The 19,349-nt window shown below is 37.4% G+C and overlaps 1 long non-coding RNA gene across 1 annotated transcript; it reads right to left on the reverse strand.

Moving 5' to 3' along the window:
* Positions 1 to 15,871: 15,871 nt before the first annotated feature.
* Positions 15,872 to 18,427, reverse strand: LOC143305045 (uncharacterized). The gene is made up of 2 exons (XR_013061726.1): positions 18,280 to 18,427; positions 15,872 to 18,202 (listed from the first exon to the last, which is right to left on the reverse strand). It is a non-coding gene; the product is annotated as an uncharacterized LOC143305045 (long non-coding RNA).
* Between the last annotated feature and the right edge of the window lie 922 nt (positions 18,428 to 19,349).

A 19,349-nucleotide genomic window follows, 5' to 3' on the forward strand; every position in this document is an offset into this window, starting at 1 on the left:
CGTTAATTTCTTCGGTTTAACTTTTGGGAAATGCTTCGTTAGCTTCGGGAATATTCTAACGATTCGTTTTACGTACAAAATAAGCATGATAAATATTACATCGCGATAATGTAATATCGGAATATATTAAAGGTGTAATTTTGTCCGATTAATTATAATTTATTAATAATGGATTGAAAATACAGATATTAGTTAGACAGAGAAACGATGTTTGATTAACAGGAAAACTAAATGCAACGCTCGTATTTACAACAAATAACTTGACAACTATTTGGTAACTCTCTCTCTCTCTCTCTCTCACTAGCAACTCTAACACTCGACAACACTCGCAACTCAATTCTAACGACTCTATGCTTCGACGTCTCGATCAACTCTGATTCTCGCAACACGCACACTTTTCGATTCGCCTTGGATAGCGAAACCGTCCTTCTTCTAACGCGTTTTTAAAACGCGATGGCGCTATCACTTTCTAAAAGCGTCGTCTTTACATTTCCGATGGCCACGGGCACATCCGACTGCCAGATATACAATGTATTATAAGAGTATCATTACCATACTTTTCATGAAAAGAGCAATTTTTCTTGATAACTATACTCTGTAACATAGATTGGAGTCGCTGATTTGATCCCTCTGATATCGTTGTCTTATGAGAGTCTCGCCTGGTCTTGATTGGTTCTGTTGACTCTTATCGTTGTGAAAAATCGATTCGTTGTGTACCTTTTTTGTATAGAGAATTATTTTGTGGTAGAATATAATGTTGTAATATTTGTGGTCTTTACTTTGCTAATTTTGTCACTGAGCCGCTCTTTGGTTCGTTGAGCGATTCATATTCCGCATATATTCCGTACTTGCTTCGCTTGGTACTTTTATAATTTTCGCAGTTACAATAAAAAATTTAATTCTTAACAGATTAAAGATTTAACCTCTTGCTTTATAGTGTACAATAATTTTTTTCTTTTTTTCTCTTTTTTTTTTGTATAGGTTATGTGATCCATAGTTTGAGTAAGTAGTACATATATATATATTTACGTGACAAGCTTTCATTTCAATCTATATTTAAGATTAATATTTTATCAGTTTCTGTTCGTAACAACATCGAAGTAGTCAATAAGTTTGAAGAGTATAATTAAGGAAGTTATGAAGCAAGAGGTTAAGAACAAATTCTGAAAGAGGTTATGTACAACTCAGTAGTACTGCTTTACATTACTTTGCGAATTACTTTTCAAGCATAAAAATAGTTTAACAGCCACTTATAGTTACTTCCTTACCATTACATTCATTAAATTCGTTTGATTTTGTAAACAAAATAACCACGCTGACCAGTCTCTCATTTAAAATAGAATTATTTTGTCATATATCCAACAGTTTACTTTCTCTTCGTAAATATTATTAATAATTTTATCAATTTCGTATACTTCCATCCTTCGTATAAGTGACAATGAATCAGAAGAGTTTCATAGCAATATTGAACAACATACAATCAACTACAACACCATTAGATACATCCACCATACAGTCAACTACAACACCATTAGATAACAGCAATACAATAGATTATAATTTTCTACGTGTCATTGATTCATCGTCATCATTTTCCATTTTTTTAGCATATGTAAAAACGTATCTGACGTAATCTTACCTCGCTCTTTGAGTACAAAAATCCATTCAAATGAAACAAAGGGAAAAGAAATAAGAAAACAAACACTCACATACGAATCTTCATTACATAACTGTATGTACTCCTCGAGGTATAATTACTCAGACACGTTACAGCGTACCTTCTTCGTTCCCTAATGGCTGATGTTGATCGTTGACGTTTATAATGAAAGAATTTCGTGAACGGCGCCATCTGGATCCCTGTTGAAAAATTAAAATAGCCGCAACAGCACCATTAAGCTCATCACCCAGAGTAGCTCTTGTTGCTAAGTCGTGGAGGAATTATTATCATCAACGACATAAGCTATACCAGTTCCGGTAACATTCTTCAGATGGTCCAGGCACTCGAACTCGCAACATCGCTCTCCAACACGGAATTTCTTGCATGTCTGTAGTAAAAAGAAATCGAATCTGATCCGTCGTATCGAGTAGTCCAGTGATTAGGGGGTTTCGGTGTTTGTTGACTCTTTTGCTATATCTGTCGCTATATTTTGCTATTTCCTCTTTGACTGTAGGTATCTTGAGGTCGCGATGGATGGTTTCGTTGGTAACATACCAAGGTGCGTCTATTAAGGCTCTTAGCGTTTTCGATTGGAATCGTTGTAGTATTTCGATGTTGGAGTTACTTGGACAGCAACAGCTGGTGATACTGTCATACACCTCCATTTATAAACTTTCGAAAATCGATGTGACCTTCAAACTTTAGTGTATTCTGTTTCACAGCACAAAATGTTTCCGAAACGTACGTTTATTGTTATAATAAACTTGACTAGTGGCTCTGAAATACTATCCTTGAAAAAACAATGGGGAAATTGGAGCAAAAAACAGAAGGAAATAAACAAAGACCTTGTTGGTTCGTAAAAATAAAATATGCTACAGGAAAAACTTTTTCCAACGGATTGAGATGCGACAAGCTTTAAAAGCTATGACGCGAATCGAGCGTTTGTCTACAAGAGCGCATTTTCGCTGGATATATATGTCGGAATGACATTGGGGATAGGGTTGTCGGTGTTTGAGGAGTCTTCATTGAAGGTAGCCATCGTTGCGGTGTAACGAAGATACGATTTATTGACACAGGTATGAATAACACAGGTTTGACAATCTACCACGGCGGTGAGACGTCCGCGACACTAGTGACAGTGGTCTCCGGTTCAATAACGAATCCGCGGCCAACGGGATGACAGATGGGCGTTCTCGCTGAATCTAAGTCTGACTCGTAAAAATAATTGCTGAGCGTAAAGACGTTACTCTTTGGTCGACGGGAGCGCGTAAAAGAATGCCCTTCCCGTCCCGATGATGCCACAGAGGAAAACTATAATGGGGTGTGTCTAAGGACACGAGATCATCGGATTCGTCGAGGAAAGCCTTCGTTTAGGAAGTAAGGGAAATTGACGTTGCTGCTAATTGGTCAATCTCCATATCGGTGGTTAGAAAAAGATGCTAGCCGCCCTCGAGGGAAAGTTGCTAGTGGGAGACGCCGCTCGTTGAAAAATATGTCTCCCCTATCTTCCCGTAGTTAGGACAAAGACTGTTTGTCTGTTTGAAGGACTTTAGTTAACTAAACCTTAAGATTTATAACGGGCCCTCGGGCTAGCCGAACATGTACTGCGGAGACGCATCGACATCTGGCAATCATCTTACTCGAAGAATAGGGTCTGCGTGTGGCGAGCCACGGGACAGAAACCGTTGGAATGTTTACTGTCGCGTGTCGCCACGAATATTTCTTTTAAGGAGATCTATAGAATTACTCCATACCTTTGTTAGACAAAGCGTTCATCCCGTGACCGCGGCTACGTTCGGCGACTGACTGTCGCCTCGAGCCCAAGCTCATTATCACAACTCTCGAACAATTACAATCGGATTGAATAACTACAATTGTTCAATTACAGCTATAGTAGACTCTAGGTTACAATGTTGCGGGATTATCCAAAATTCCAAAGGCTCCGGTGTTCTTTCATCTCCGACATATAATTATATAATGACTCATTGAAAACCAGCTTTCATTTTTTGTTGATAGTATGGTAAGAAAATGTGAAGTTCGAACGCTTGTAACGATTGCCTGAGTTGCGTCATCCTTGGTTTTAGGAAAAGATAGGGAAGTCACTCAAGGGTGTCGCGGCTTCGATGTCTTTCGTAGCTGTGACGCGGAGGCCACTCGGTTGTTGTTTGAACAATCGTCAACGTGGACGAACGTCAAAGCGAAACCACGCGAATTCGGCATTTCCGATAATACGGAACACTGTAAACGCGACTGCGTTGAATTCGTTCGATTAATTCCTAGCAGTATCTATAAACAGTGAACCTAAGGCCCCATACACAACTGCATACGCTAGGTTGTAAGAAATAATAATTATATAAGTATGTAGCGGCACATGAGTTAGAGAACGATGCAAATCGAGAGCGACTCATATTATTGTTTTGCCTCGTGACACTTACACAGTCTTAACGTACATGTAACGTCAACAAATATCTCCAACAGACTCAGGAAACCTGAACCGCCTTGCACACGACACCGACTCCCAAAACAAAGGAATATGAATTCGGCACATAGGCATAAGATAAACGAACATCTAGAAGGGCTGAGTCTTGATCGAGTCTTTCAGTCTTTCGGTAACGGTCAAATCGCACACTTGTAATCCTATTATAAAATAAAGGTACCTCGAACTCTGGTTCAAGAACCCAACATTTTTTTATTATTATTTTCCCATTATTTTTACGTGACATTTTGGCGATCCTGCCAGGATCCATTCGCTTCAGTGTAAACGAAGTTACGATTTCGGTCTACGGACATTATTGAAGATCGAAGGATTCGAACTACTTGTGTTATGAACTTTGGTGCCAATAATTTACCACGGTGGACCAAATCAACGGGGCCACTGTCAGCATAGAACAAATCAACAGAACGAGTTTGACACTCAAACAACACATTTGAACGCGCCACAGAGGAAAACACCGCAAGGGAACCTCATTCTACGAACTTACGTATCAAGGTGAGAAAAGTCGGAATTCTTTTAAACAATATAGAACGCGAAAAGTTAGTTTCTCTAGTAACTCTAGCGAAGAGACAATATGAACAACAAGAAAGACTCAAAAGCCGAGACAAGTTTACCCTCTACAAGTGGAGTCCAAAATAAAACGGGATCACTCGATTCCTCTACCAGAGCAATTTTAGACTTAATACAGAGACAGAACGAAGAATTTCGACAACAATTTAACGAAATAAAGAATGCTTTAAAATTAGCGAACGAAGAAAATAGAAAACGCGCTAACGAAATGGAAATATTAGGTAGAAACCTCTCTCGTGTTAAACTACCACAAATAAACGTAAAATCAACTGAATTCGGTTCTATGATGACTGACGATGACGATAATATATCAGTATTAAAACACGATACTAATCCACCTCCACCTATGCCACAAAAGCCACCAACATATGTCCAACCATCCAATCCAACAGCTGCAAACTCTGGAAATCTAAAAGCTGTTTAGTATCTCCGATACTAAACGGAGAAAACAATATAAGTGTAGAAGATTTTATTCGTGAAATAAAAGAAATGAGAATGATGTGTAGCGAACAAACGTTATTATTAAAAATGATCAAAATAGAGAATATTGTAGGAAAAGCCGCAATGACAATCCGCAATATCCATATTAACGAATTCGAAACTCTGTACGAAGGATTAAGACGTAACGTAGCTACTCAAGCATCAGTAAGAGAACACCAAGATCAGTTAAGAGTGATAAAGCAAGGAATAACCGAAAGCGTGCAAAATTATAACATTAGATTTCGACGTGTTTTCAACAAACTTCAATACAGCATTACCAATGAATATAAAGACGAACTAACTCGATGAGCGATGAACGATCGACTATACATGGTTTCTGTGATTGACTATGTAAGAGGCCTTCATTCAGAAATAGGACACGTGCTATTGGCTAATCCCCCCCCCCAAACATCATCGATGCAGAAAAAAAGGCAATGGACGTGGAAAAATACTTTCGCGAAGACAACGCTCGCAGACGGATGACACGACAAACAACCACTCCACCATCTTATCGTAACCAGACGTCTCGTCCAGTAGGTAACCGCTTCACGATTACAAGTAACATGAATAACAAAACTCCACCCACACAAAACATTCAACCAAGAATGAATAATTTTACAAAGCTTGAAAATCGACCATTAAACGAAAGGCCACAAACGAAATGTTTCAAATGCAATCGATTGGGACACCTTGCCAATCAATGCCAAAATTTTCGAATACCGCCTCAAACAAAAGCCCCTCCAGGAATAAACCACATTCAAGAACAATCAGAATTAACAATGCTACCTCAGGAAGATTATCCACAATACGACTACAATTACCAGGACGACCAGGATTGCGATTTTTCGTTGACTCGGGAGCAGGAATCAACTTGCTTAAACGAGGATGCTACCCAGGAAGAACAATAATACCAGACACATAGAAATTCTCCATGGAACATTCCAAATACGAATCCAATTCCAAAATTAAACTAAATTTATTCAACAAAGAGATAGAATTTTCCTTAGTAGATGATAATTTCCCTATCATAGAAGACGGCATATTAGGCTTACCCGGTTTAAATCAATATCGATTCGAACTCTCCAATAAAACATTAAAATTAGATAATAATACCCTTCTGCTGCAGCAAGAACCAACCCTCGCATCGGGAGAAATCGTTCAAAAAATTGTATACTTCGACGGAAAGCCAACGCCAGTATGCTTTATCAATGGTGGTAAGCTTTCAGTCCAAATTTCTAACATTATTGAAAATATAAACACTGTAGATCAAATCGAAAAATTCAAATCTTTGATTCGACTATCGCACATAGAAAAACCTCTTAGAGAACCTATGTAGTATTTTCGTCTGTACCTACTTAAATTATATTTATCTTATTTTCCTTTAAGCATTCGTGAACGTAGTGGTAATGAACTTCAATGTGTTTAGAATTTTTTGTGAAATTTCCGTACTTTGCTATACTTATCACTCCAGAGTTATCGTCATAAATTTTTACAGGGTTATTGTCTAGATTTACATTGAAGACCTTCATAATTTCTCTAATAGACATTAATTCACTCACCGCTTCCGATAGAGCTACATACTCTGCATACGTCCAGGCTTTTGTCACACACCTTTGTTTTTTAGATTTCCAACCGATTACATTTCCATACAATTTAATTACATATCCAGAAGTAGATTTCCTATCTAAATGATCTCCTGCCCAATCAACGTCCACATAACAATCTATCGTTTCATACTTTTCATTCCTTTTCTAATGTAACCTTAAATCTTTAATATTAAATATTTCAATATTTCGGTACAAATATTTCAATATTCGCAAAGCATATTTAAAATGTGTCTCGCTACAACAATCTTGAAATCTACTTAAGATAATTCACACTATAACTTATATTGGGTCTGGTATTTGTACTAATATACAGCAATGCACCAATTAAGTTCTTGTATCCAATGTCATTTCTATTTATCTCAGCGTTTTCAATTTTTAAATTTGTTTCCGTTGGTGTACAGTACAATTTGCTGTTTTGTAATTTATATTTGTTCGCTAATGATTCAATGTATTTCGTTTGGCTTAGTTTCATTTCATTTTTTATATAATCATACTCTATATTTATTCCAAAATATTCTTTTACTTCACTTAAATCTTTCATTTTAAATTTATCAGGTAATAGCTTCTTTACATTTTGTATTCTTTTTTTGTTTTTACTACAGATTAACAAATCGTCTACATATATTAGCAAATAAACAACATTTTCCCCCTCTCCATGAGTATATAGGAACAACTCTATGTTATTCTTCTTAAAATCCAATGTCGTCACATACCTATCAAAACACTCATACCAGTCCCTCGGACTTTCTTTTAACCCATAATGCGCTTTCGATAATTTACAAACTCTATTCGTTCCGTCTGCATATCCCTTTGCTTGATTTACATATACCTCCGAACTTACTTCGCCATTTAAAAAGGCAGTTTTTACATCCATTTGCTCAATGATTAATCCATTTTGACAACAATATGATAGAAGAGAAGAGAATATATGTCATCAACGACTACGTTTCTTTGTTGAAATCCTCTTACCACTAATCTAGCCTTATACCTGTCATCTGATTTTCTCGTGTAAACCCATTTTACATCTAATACTTCTTTGCCTTTTACCCTCTCTACCAATTTCCAAGTTTTGTTTTTATAGAGACACTCTATTTCTTTATCCATAGCCTGTTTCCAATCTTCACTATTTTCACAACAAATCGCCTCCTCAAATGTACAAAGGATATCTACTCTACAATAATTTGCGTGAATCTCACTACTGTTTTCCTTTTCTGGATACCTTACTGGAGTTTTCTTATTACGTGTAGATCTCCTAGGAATCTTTAAGCTTTCAGAACTATTATCATTTTCATCTTCTCTACTTTCTAACTCTTCCTTATTCATGCTGTCCAATAAATAATTATCTTTACTATCATCGCTAACTGCATCGAATGAATTCTCCTCAAAACCGATACATTTTTTGTCTGTTTCTACGACCTCTACATGTCGCTACTGTTATTTTTACACCTAATAGGACTCTCTAACCTACTTCACTATATCCTAACAGAATTCCCATATCTGCCTTCTTATCCCATTTAGAAACTCTTTTTTGTTCTGGCCTTCTTACAAAAACTTTACTTCCATATAGATACAAATTTTCAACACTTGGTTTTCTCTCGAAGAATATTTCAAAAGGTGTCTTTCTCTCTGCAGTGTTTGCTAGTCTTCGATTTTTCAAGTACGCCGCTGTACATACTATTTCCGGTCAGTACTTTTTATGTACTTTCGCTTCCGTTAACAAGCAACGCGCCATGTCCATCACTGTTCTATTATACCTTTCCGCTGTCCCGTTTAATTCATGAACGTAGGTTGGACAATTATTTATTATGATACCTTTATCCCTAGCAAATTTATAAATTCGATTGTTTAAGTATTCTCTTCCATTATCGCATCTTAATATTTTTAACCTCTTGCCCGTTAAGTTCTCAACTTCATTTACAAACTGTACGAGAGAATGAAAGACCTTATCTTTTGATTTTATACAATAAATCCTAGCTATTTTACTATAATCATCGATAAATGAAATGAAATATTTTTCTCCATTGAATCCGGTAGTCTTAAAGGGACCACATACGTCCGTATGAATAATTTCCATTATTTCCTTAGCCTTAGTTCGATTATTTTTGAAAGGTAAGTTATGCATTTTGCTTTCTATACACACCCTACATTTCAAAAGTTCCTTTTCAAATTCATTCGGTATGCCAGTCACTAGCTGCTCTTTACCCAAAATCTCTAAATATTTAAAATTTACGTGTCCTAGCATCCTATGCCATCTTTCCTTTTTACTCATACCACTACGTTCGGCGCTGTTTACTAAGTGCTTCTTCCCTTTCAATATACTTTTTATTCTATATGTCCCATTCTCTTTGACCGCTAAAGCTGTAAGTTTATTGTTCTCATCTATTATTTTTGCAATATTTCCTTTTGAAATAACCATATTATTATTATCCGTTAACTTGCCGAAACTAATCAAGTTTGCGGACATTTTTTTCACATAAAAAACTTTATTCATATTTATTTTATTTCGTTTTTCAAATGCTTCAAAATAGCTTATAACATTTCATTCTTTTGTTGCCTTTATCGATCTATTATCGCCCAAATATATATTTACCGGTTCTTTAAGGTCGATAGATTTATCAAAATAATTTACATCGTTAATAATGTGATCGGTACAACCGCTATCTAATAGGCATGTTATTTCGTTACCACTTATCTCGTTCATCTCGCTGCTGTGTGCTGCGTGCGCTGTTGCCATCCATGTGCCTGCTCCTGAGTTGCCATATTCGCTCGTGCTGGCTGCTGATTGACGATGGAAGTTTCCACGCTCCCTGTTCGTATTGCCTTTGTTTCCTCTTCCTCTGCTGCGACCACGTGTTGACCCACGCCGATAACTGTTACTGCTTCCCGCTTGGACGCCATTTTGACACTGTCATGCAAAATATCCCACTCTTCCACATTTGAAGCATCCTTCCTTTTTTGCAGCAAAGGCATTAGTTTTCATTTCTCCTCGATTAGACTTATCTTTCTTTTCCGCTATTTCTATTTTATTCTTCACGCACGCTACCGTTTGTTTCTCTTCTTTCACTGCATCTATTATATCCGCTATGTAGCTATACTCTTCGGGTAACGTATTGTTTTCGCACGTTCGCGGGGAGACGCGATCTCGAAGTGCGCGCCAACGGGAGTCGTAAATTCCCGTTACGATTTGCTAATCAACGCCGCGAATCGCTCGATCCCTTATTTCGTTTAGGATAATAAGGGTAGTTAAATGAAGGATAACGCTGTTGCTAACAGGTTATTATATATTTTCACAAACCAACAACTTCGGTGTAACACAAAATGAATATTTGTCATGAGATGACTACGAATGAGTGCGACCTGAGTCTCTAGACGGATTATCGTGTATACTGATGGATTTGTCGACTCACTGTATTCGAATTGCTGACCGCTTGACAAGATGCTTGATTGAGACTGCCTGATCTTCGGGTGTAAACCCGGTCGAAGGATGTTGACTGTTCGAAGGATGTTGACTGTTCGAAGGATGTTGACTGTTCGAAGGATGTAAAATCAGTGATGTTCGGAGACGATGCTGTGGCGGAGGAAAGCTAAGGATGGATGTGTCTAGCGCACGGGACCATCGGATTTGTTGGTGACGATTTTGACTAAGGGAGTGAGGGAAATAGTCTTCGTTGTTAATTGGTTAAACGAAGGATCTTAACCGCCCTCGAGAGAAAGTGGTTCGTGGGAGGAAAGTTGCATCATACGTGAGAAAAACCAACTTTCCCTTGTCAAGCCGTAGTAAACAAAGGTCTTTAGAAATGCTTTGGAAACAGACGTTTGTTCAGTTTGAAGGACCTCGACTAGGAAATTCCTAAGATTTATGGAAGATACTTGAGACTATCGAGGGTACGCAGTGAGTATCCGAAGACATCTGGTTGCCATCTTGCCCGCGGTGTGTGGCCTGGGCTAGGTAGAGTGTTACGCGACGTAACACGTATTTATCATGTAATTCAGCTTTTCCCTCTCACTCACTTTTGCGCCTGCACCTTTTAATTCATTTATTAATTTTTCAAAATCGCTAAAAAACGATGCTGAATCACTGTATTTATCAAGACTTATCTTCTCCAATCTCCTTCTGCACACGATCTAGTGCCGTCGATTCTTTCAAGTACACTTCGTCGAACTTTTTCATTATTTCATACGCTGTTTTTTCTTCCCTAATATATTCTAATTGTCTATTTGAGAAGGCACTGTAAATTATATTTATCGTCTTCAGATCCTTTTTATCCCAGTCTGGATTGTCTGTTTCAGTCTTCACTCTAGTTATAACAATATCACATTCTTTATATCTCAGAAACATTGTTATTCTTTTCTTCCACATACCGTAACCCTCACCATCAAATATCGATAGCATAATTTCCGATCTCTCCATTTTAATTGATTTCCTATTCTTTACTCAAGCGTTCCTACGTGCTTGAAGTATTTTTTCTTTTATTTTATATTCTTTGAACGTTTCTTCCCTTACTAAACTCGCAAGACTAAAAACCACGCACTAAATAGCTTGCAAAACTAGTAACCATGCTCTGCTACCATGTTAAGGTATAGAGAGGATTCGAAAATACAAATAGTTTACTTTATTTCGCACACAACAGCTATTCATATATATATTACACTCTGAAGACTTCGATAACCTTCTTGCACGCACGCTTGTTGTCAACCACCTCCTCTAGATTCTCCTAACAGCCTCCAATCGTCTTTTGTCTCTACTGAGACCTGGACGCCCTCTGACGCTTACACACACATTCACGTGTACAGTGTAAATGTATCATCTACCTAACAAGATCATCAACGTAAAATCCTACCGTCCTCCCGAACATCATAAAACCGAAATAAATAAACAGATGACTGAAATGTTAAACAAAGAGATTATAGAACCCTCCGACCCCCCCTATAACTCTCCTGTCTGGATCGTTCCAAAGAAAATCGACGCATCAGGGAAACAAAAGTGGCGAGTAGTGATTGACTTTAGGAAGTTAAACGAACTAACAGACCAAGACGCGTATCCACTACCTGACATTGACGATATACTATCACAGCTAGGAAATGCGAAATATTTCTCCTCTTTAGACTTATCCTCAGGGTTCCATCAAATACCCATGGACGAGAATTCAAAGAAATACACTGCATTTAGCACACCACAAGAACACTTCCACTATAATAGAATGCCATTCGAGCTCAAGAACGCACCTGCTACCTTTCAAAGAATGATGGATACCACGTTAAGAGGTTTGATTAACAATCATTGTTTCGTTTATCTCGATGATATCATTATATTCGGGCAATCGATAGAAGAACATACTAAAAACTTAGTCACTATATTCCAAAGACTCGGGAAAGTAGGTCTAAGAATACAACCAGATAAATGTGAATTCTTAAAGCCCGAATTAGAATATCTAGGACATGTAGTGACAGCAGATGGAGTAAAACCTAACCCTAAAAAGATAGAAACAGTAAAGAATTTCAAACTACCAAAAAATCCTACTGATGTAAAATCATTCCTTGGGCTAGCTGGATACTATAGAAAATTTATTAGAAACTTCTCTAAAATTGCCAAACCTCAATCTATTTTTAAAGAAGGACATTTAGTATTAATTCATAACGATCATAAAGAACACAAGATAGATACTGAATGGCCAGGGCCATACACCATTGAAAAAGTGAAAAACCCCTTATTATGAAATAATAGTAAATCACTCGATTAGGAAAATACATGGTAACCATATTAAACCTTACTTTCCAGGACGATCTTCACCTTCTTCATAGTTAGCTAAGCTAAACGTTATACCCCTTAACGGTAGTTCTATATATCAAGAAAAATTAGCTCATGCATACTTATATAGCGAATCTGTAAACGTAATTATAGGTTTAGACATTAAGGATATATATGCAAAACTCAGCGAAATTAAAAGATTTAGACTAATGTTAACAGAACATTTTAAAAGTGAATGCCCGTATTCCAATGAAATGATTACACGCGCTCGCAAAAGAAATTTAGACAATTTAATCATGCATATTAAATTTATGACACACACTTGTTACCGAAGAGGGTCATTGAATTTTGTTGGATCCATTTCTAGAAGTCTATTTGTAACTTTGGATAACGATAATTTAGAATTAATGAATAAAAATATAGATAAATTTTTTGATGAAAACAATAACTTAAAAACCAATATAACTTACAAAACAAATCTCAAAACTATAGCTTTACCCTTAACTGACAGTCTAGAAGAAATCCTAACAAAAATTGAAAACGCTCCAAAAATCATTAATAATGTATAATCGTATAGAATGCACCTCAATCAAATTACCAACGAAGTAAACTCTCTTAATTATGAACATAGGATTAGAAGTCTTAAGAAATAGGAACTAAGTGTCTTATAAATTATTAGTTATATTGATCTAGCATTACTAGGAACATATGTATATTTAACAAAATAGGATTATTCGATATTATAAGCAAATGCCTACCTTCCAAATTATGTATTCGTGTATTATGTTGTAAAACCAAAGAAAAAAAAAAGACACAGGTATAAGCAATATCTCTAGACCAATAGAGACACCTAGCGCACCTTTAAACACATATTCCACACCTGAAATACAACCATTAGGAGAATTACCTGAAGACACCAATTCAGTCATCCTCGAAGCAAGGCATGTAAGATTCCAAAAGGGCATACAAAAGGAGGCACTACACCGAAAATAAGAGTCTGGAGGACCAGCCGCACTCTAACACTGGGGGAATGTAACGTCAACAAATATCTCCAACCGACTCAGGAAACCTGAACCGCCTTGCACACGACACCGACTCCCAAAATAAAGGATTATGAATTCGGCACGTAGGCATAAGATAAATGAACATCTAGAAGGGCTGGTTCTTGATCGAGGCTTCAGTCTTTCGGTAACAGTTTAATCGCACACTTGTAATCCTATTATAGAATAGAGGTATCTCGAACTCTGGTTCAAGAATCCAACATTTTTTTATTATTATTTTCCCATTACTTTTACGTGACAAGCAAAGCGTAACGATAAACAAACTCCGGGCAAAACAATGTTGCCGCTACGTGCAATCGTCAACCGAGGTTGAATTTAAAGTTTTCGATACTCCCCCGAGTATAAATAAAAGAACACGATCGTTAAGACAGTTAGTATCGAACATTCTTATAGCGAATTAATATCGAACGAACGTAAGCATTACCTTGTATACACATATCGAGCAACACTAAGCGAACGACGACTAATTCTGTACTGCAAATAATTTTAAATACATTTGACTACACTAAGTATCAACTCGTCTGGTCATTAATCAACAACGCGTTTAATCGTCCTCCACATACATGTTGTATAAGCTACTATGTGTATATTTATTTATGTTTCCCATAGTACAGACGTATTCCTTATTTTATTGTAGCTGTGTAATTTCAGTAGTCTTGCATAAAGGACATCTGTTTTGTTGCAATTGTATCAGCTATTAATTGTAATACTTGAAGCGTTTGTATCTAATCGTCATGCATCTGTGGTGACTCCGGACCATGGAACTTTCCAACGGCTTCGCGACACAAAGCGCTATACCTTCAAAGCGTAAGGCCGACACGCCTAATGTACCATTGATATCCCTACAGTTCTTTCGCCGAATATTCGGAAGAATGCATACGCGGCAACCGTTGCGGACATCTAATAAACGCGTGCGTAGTGGAGATATCGAGGGGCAACAAAGAAAAGAATCCATTTGGTTTCGAATCAAAGATTCATTCTGCCCCGAGCTGCGGAGTGCGAAAGGTTAAGCGTCATAGCGAAGCAAACACAATTAGAGATACGTGATTATTGACTCTTGATAGTTAATCGTTAATCGTTAATTGCTTTTGATCGTTCATCGTTAATCGTTAATTGTTGTTGACAGTTAATCGTTAGTCGTTAATTGTTGATCATAAATTGTTGACTGTTGATTGTTAATAATTTAATTAACTTTTTTGTTGAACATCAAGAGTATTTCTTGTGGGCACCTTCACTCACTATCCACCTCACATCGTTATTCTACATACGGAAGGCAAGATTGATATCAAGTTCGAAGGACAGACCGCAGAAGTCTGGTCTCTGCTATTACCACGAGACCTTTCGAGACCGCGCAAGGAAGTGCCGGGCCCCTTGCAACTGGACCCAGTGAAACGAGACCAGCCGTCCGTAAACGCGGCATGTGGCGATGGCTTTAGTATCCCGTCGCATTTTCGTGACGGACAGGGCACCAAGGATCTCTTTCCTCGTGAACACCGGTGTCAATATAAACGTATACCCGTGCAACAAACTACGCGGATTCGCGAACAAAGATACGTACGAGCTGTTCGCGGCGAATCGAGTGGTCGAAGCAAACCGAAAACGCCTTTCGCGAGTCAAAACGCGTCGTCTCTGACGCCACAATGTTAGTGTCACGACCGGCATACTTCAAATCCGATGGACTGACGATGGAGATAAAGATGTGGCGGCACTCGGCGACAATCGGCGGCAATATCGCTGAAGTGTCTAATGAACCATCAACATCCCAACGGTCCTTCCGCCGAAGGTTCTAGAAGAAAGAGCACGTGGCAACGGTCGCGGACGCCTAGCAAATGCAAATGCATGATGGGGATGTTGAGGGATGACAAAAGAAAGTAATCGGATTCGATCGAAAGTCAAATCATAAGAGCTTCAGTCTTGGAAAGTCACGCCTAGAGTTTGGAAGTGGATTGTGAAGTGAATTGTTGTTAGAAAAAAAATAAAGTTTCTTTTTTTTATTTTTCACCTCAAATTTCTTTTTTTATTTTGTTATTTTACGTGACATTAGCGCATCCGGTATCGGCAACAGCGCGTGAACGACAAATGGCAGCCGCTAGGATTCGTTACAAAATCTTTGTCTCCCGTGCGATTAATTCTGTATTTGGAATAATTTTAAATATATTTGACAATATCAAGTATCAACTCGTCACATCATTATTTAAATCATCCACCACAAATCCAAAAACAGAATAAGGAAAACAGAGAAAAGAACAAATAGAAAATTAAGTTGCTAACATGTTTTTCTATAATAATATTTTAACATCAATATTGTAATACGCAATGTGAAAATGAAAAAATTGGAAGCAACCGAACTACGGATGAAACTAAATCACTTCGCTGCTTGTAAAGATAACTTTTAGTGTTATAAACATAAGTCAAGTAGCAAAGAGCATAAATTGAATTTACCCAAACTCTTCTTGAAATCTGACAAAATGATTCTTTATTTTGTCAAAAAATCTTTACGTATTTTCCATTCCCATTCGTCGCTTTTTTCAGTGACGTGTTTATCGCTACGTCGAAACTCCGTCGGGTAGCAGTTAATTTCATTTAAAGTAGAAAACTATTCAGAAACGTGTATACGTTACACAGCAACAAACCAGTCACCCTGTTATTACCTCGTTCTCAACAGTTCAAATTTCAGGGACAACCGACTACTTAGTATCGACCCAGTACGTCATATTTACTCGCCAAAAGTATTGTAAACGAAAATTGTAACCAGACGTGCCGTTAGTAACTACCATTTTTCGCGAAACTTCTTTTTCATTTGGCGGAAATTTAAACAAACCCCGAAACACCGTGGCGTTTTGCAACTGTCTTTAATCCTTTAAGATAAAAAAGATTGACGCAAAATTTTGACGGGATGAAATTTCACGATATATTCAGGTGAAACGATGCGAAATTAGAGCGAAGCTTATAATGGGAATATAGTTTGCTTGTCTGTTGTCATAAAATGAGATATGCAGAATATATTAAAAAATAGAGTATATGTAATACGAAACTTTATATTATTCATGTTATTATGGACAAAATATCACAATATGTTCATATATTTAAATCTCCTCCGAAAAAGATTATTGTATGTAGAACACAGTTTAACTGTATTTTGAATTCTTATTTATCAGATCACAATTGATAAGTTGATATTAGGATGATTATCCTCATTTGAAACAATTTTGTGACTGTTACTTGTCAATATACTTTATATCTTATGTACATTTTAAATATAGTACGCAAACTCGAAGTTACAAGGAACATTAATAAAAATTCAATATTTCAATAACGCCTTTCATGATTATAATTAAATATTTTTTCAAAATGTCGCATCAGTGTTACATCTAGCACCCCCTCCCCCACACACAAAAGTTTACCAATTTATAATATATGTACTAGGAGATTGACAAGTTACGATTTACAGGTTATATAGAATTCTATTTTATGATTTTATAATTTTTCGTTAAATAGAATAATCAAATAACTTGCAATTAGTAAAATTTAATTTGTTTTATCGTCAAACTTGTGCAAGGGAACATATTAATGCTGGTAACTTTAGTGACTTGTAAAATTTCAATAGTGCAAGACAGGCCAGATATTCAATTGCAATTGGTTGCTATCCATATTTTCATCGGTCTTACAATAACCTTATGTTATCAATTATGAATTAAAAAGTTAATGAAATCACAACTCACCCAAGGCCAATGGGTATGACTTCTTTTCGAAGATCGATTGAAATCTCGAGTTTGTTGTTTGAGATATTCAGTTACCACAAGACAAAAACACCACTCCATTACAGCCGACGTAAACAAAACATGACAGATTCTTCCAATTCTCAGACAACAAACATAGGCTTACATACTTACTGTTTTAAAGTCACAGTCTGTCGTTGAACTTTCGCCAAGTAACTTGATACGTACATATACACGTCCCTCGAAATCAGTTTTCGACGAAAATACATACGTGACATGTTATGTTGCAACCGAACGTGAATTTCTCGCGGGAAATAGCCTGATATCGTTTATTTATGCGTCTCTCAAATACGAATTTTACTATACACTTCGTTTAAGGCACGCCATTTTGCAAAACGATTATCGAAAGATTACTGCTTACATCGAGATCAAGAATAGATTCGCAGGAAGCTGGATGCCGCGATTTCTTCCCGCGCTTTACTTTCTTCCGAAGTTGTGTGTTACGCCGGGCGACCCTCTGCCTGGCCCAGGTCACACACCGCGGGCCAGACGGACACCAGATGTCCGCTCTTCCGTACGGCGTACCCTCAATAGCCTTAAGTATCTTCCATAAATCTCAGGAATTTCCTAGTAGAGGTCCTTCAAACCAAACAAACGTCTGTTTCCGAGGAATTTCTAAAGACTCTTGTCTACCACGGCGTGACAAGGGAAAGTTAGTTTTTTACATTTCCTCTCCTAAATATCTTATAGTGCTACGTCCACTAATACATTGAATCCAATTACAAGAGCTCTGCTCTAACGTACATATCTATCTTATCTTCGTGCGATAAGTGATTATCTCTCTATCTATGCTCATCAGTGTAATCTAAGTGTTGGAAATATATAATTTATAATTCTGTGAATCACAGTGTTATACAAACTCAATCACCCCTATTATCTCACCGGAAATCAGGGGATCGATCAAGTCGTGGTGTCGATTGTTATAATCGTAACGGGAATTTACGACTCCCGTTGACGTCTCTCCTAGCGACTACGTCTCCCCGCGATTGGTCGAATAAACAAGGTGATTGGTTGATTTCCTGCTGCCATATTCGGTTTCGTCGAGAATCGTGAACACGTACGCTGGAAGCAATGCGGAGTAATTATTTAATTTATTTCATAATATTATTTAACATATATCGTGAAAAGTTCTGAATATTCGGATTCTTCTGTTATCGTTTCATCGTATGTTAGCATTATCAGCTCTCGATATCGAATTGACAAACAGAATTTTTCTCATACAAAGTAAGTCACATTAAGTATATGTATATGTATAGTCGAAGCAATGCAATTAAAAATTTTTCCATTTTAATTGGAATTATTTATCACAGACATTTTACCGAGCATTCATTTTATAAATCTTATACATATATATATGTCGGAGATGAAAGAACACCGGAGTCTGTAATTGAACAATTGTAGTTATTCAATCCGATTGTAATTGTTCGAGAGTTGTGATAATGAGCTTGGGCTCGAGGCGATAGTCAGTCGCCGAACGTAGCCGCGGTCACGGGATGAACGCTTTGTCTAACAAAGGTATGGAGTAATTCTATAGCTCTCCTTAAAAGAAATATTCGTGGCGACACGCGCCAGTAAACATTCCAACGGTTTCTGTCCCGTGGCTCGCCACACGCAGACCCTATTCTTCGAGTAAGATGATTGCCAGATGTCGATGCGTCTCCGCAGTACATGTTCGGCTAGCTCGAGGGCCCGTTATAAATCTTAAGGTTTAGTCAACTAAAGTCCTTCAAACAGACAAACGGTCTTTGTCCCAACTACGGGAAGAAAGGGGAGACATATTTTTCAACGGGCGGCGTCTCCCACTAGCAACTTTCCCTCGAGGGCGGCTAGCATCTTTTTCTAACCACCCATATGGAGATTGACCAATTAGCAGCAACGTCAATTTCCCTTACTTTCTGAACGAAGGCTTTTCTCGACGAATCCGATGATCTCGTATCCTTAGACACACCCCA

The sequence above is a fragment of the Bombus vancouverensis genome, unplaced genomic scaffold (genome assembly GCF_051014615.1).
Source record: "Bombus vancouverensis nearcticus unplaced genomic scaffold, iyBomVanc1_principal scaffold0077, whole genome shotgun sequence".
Taxonomy (NCBI): Eukaryota; Metazoa; Arthropoda; class Insecta; order Hymenoptera; family Apidae; genus Bombus; species Bombus vancouverensis.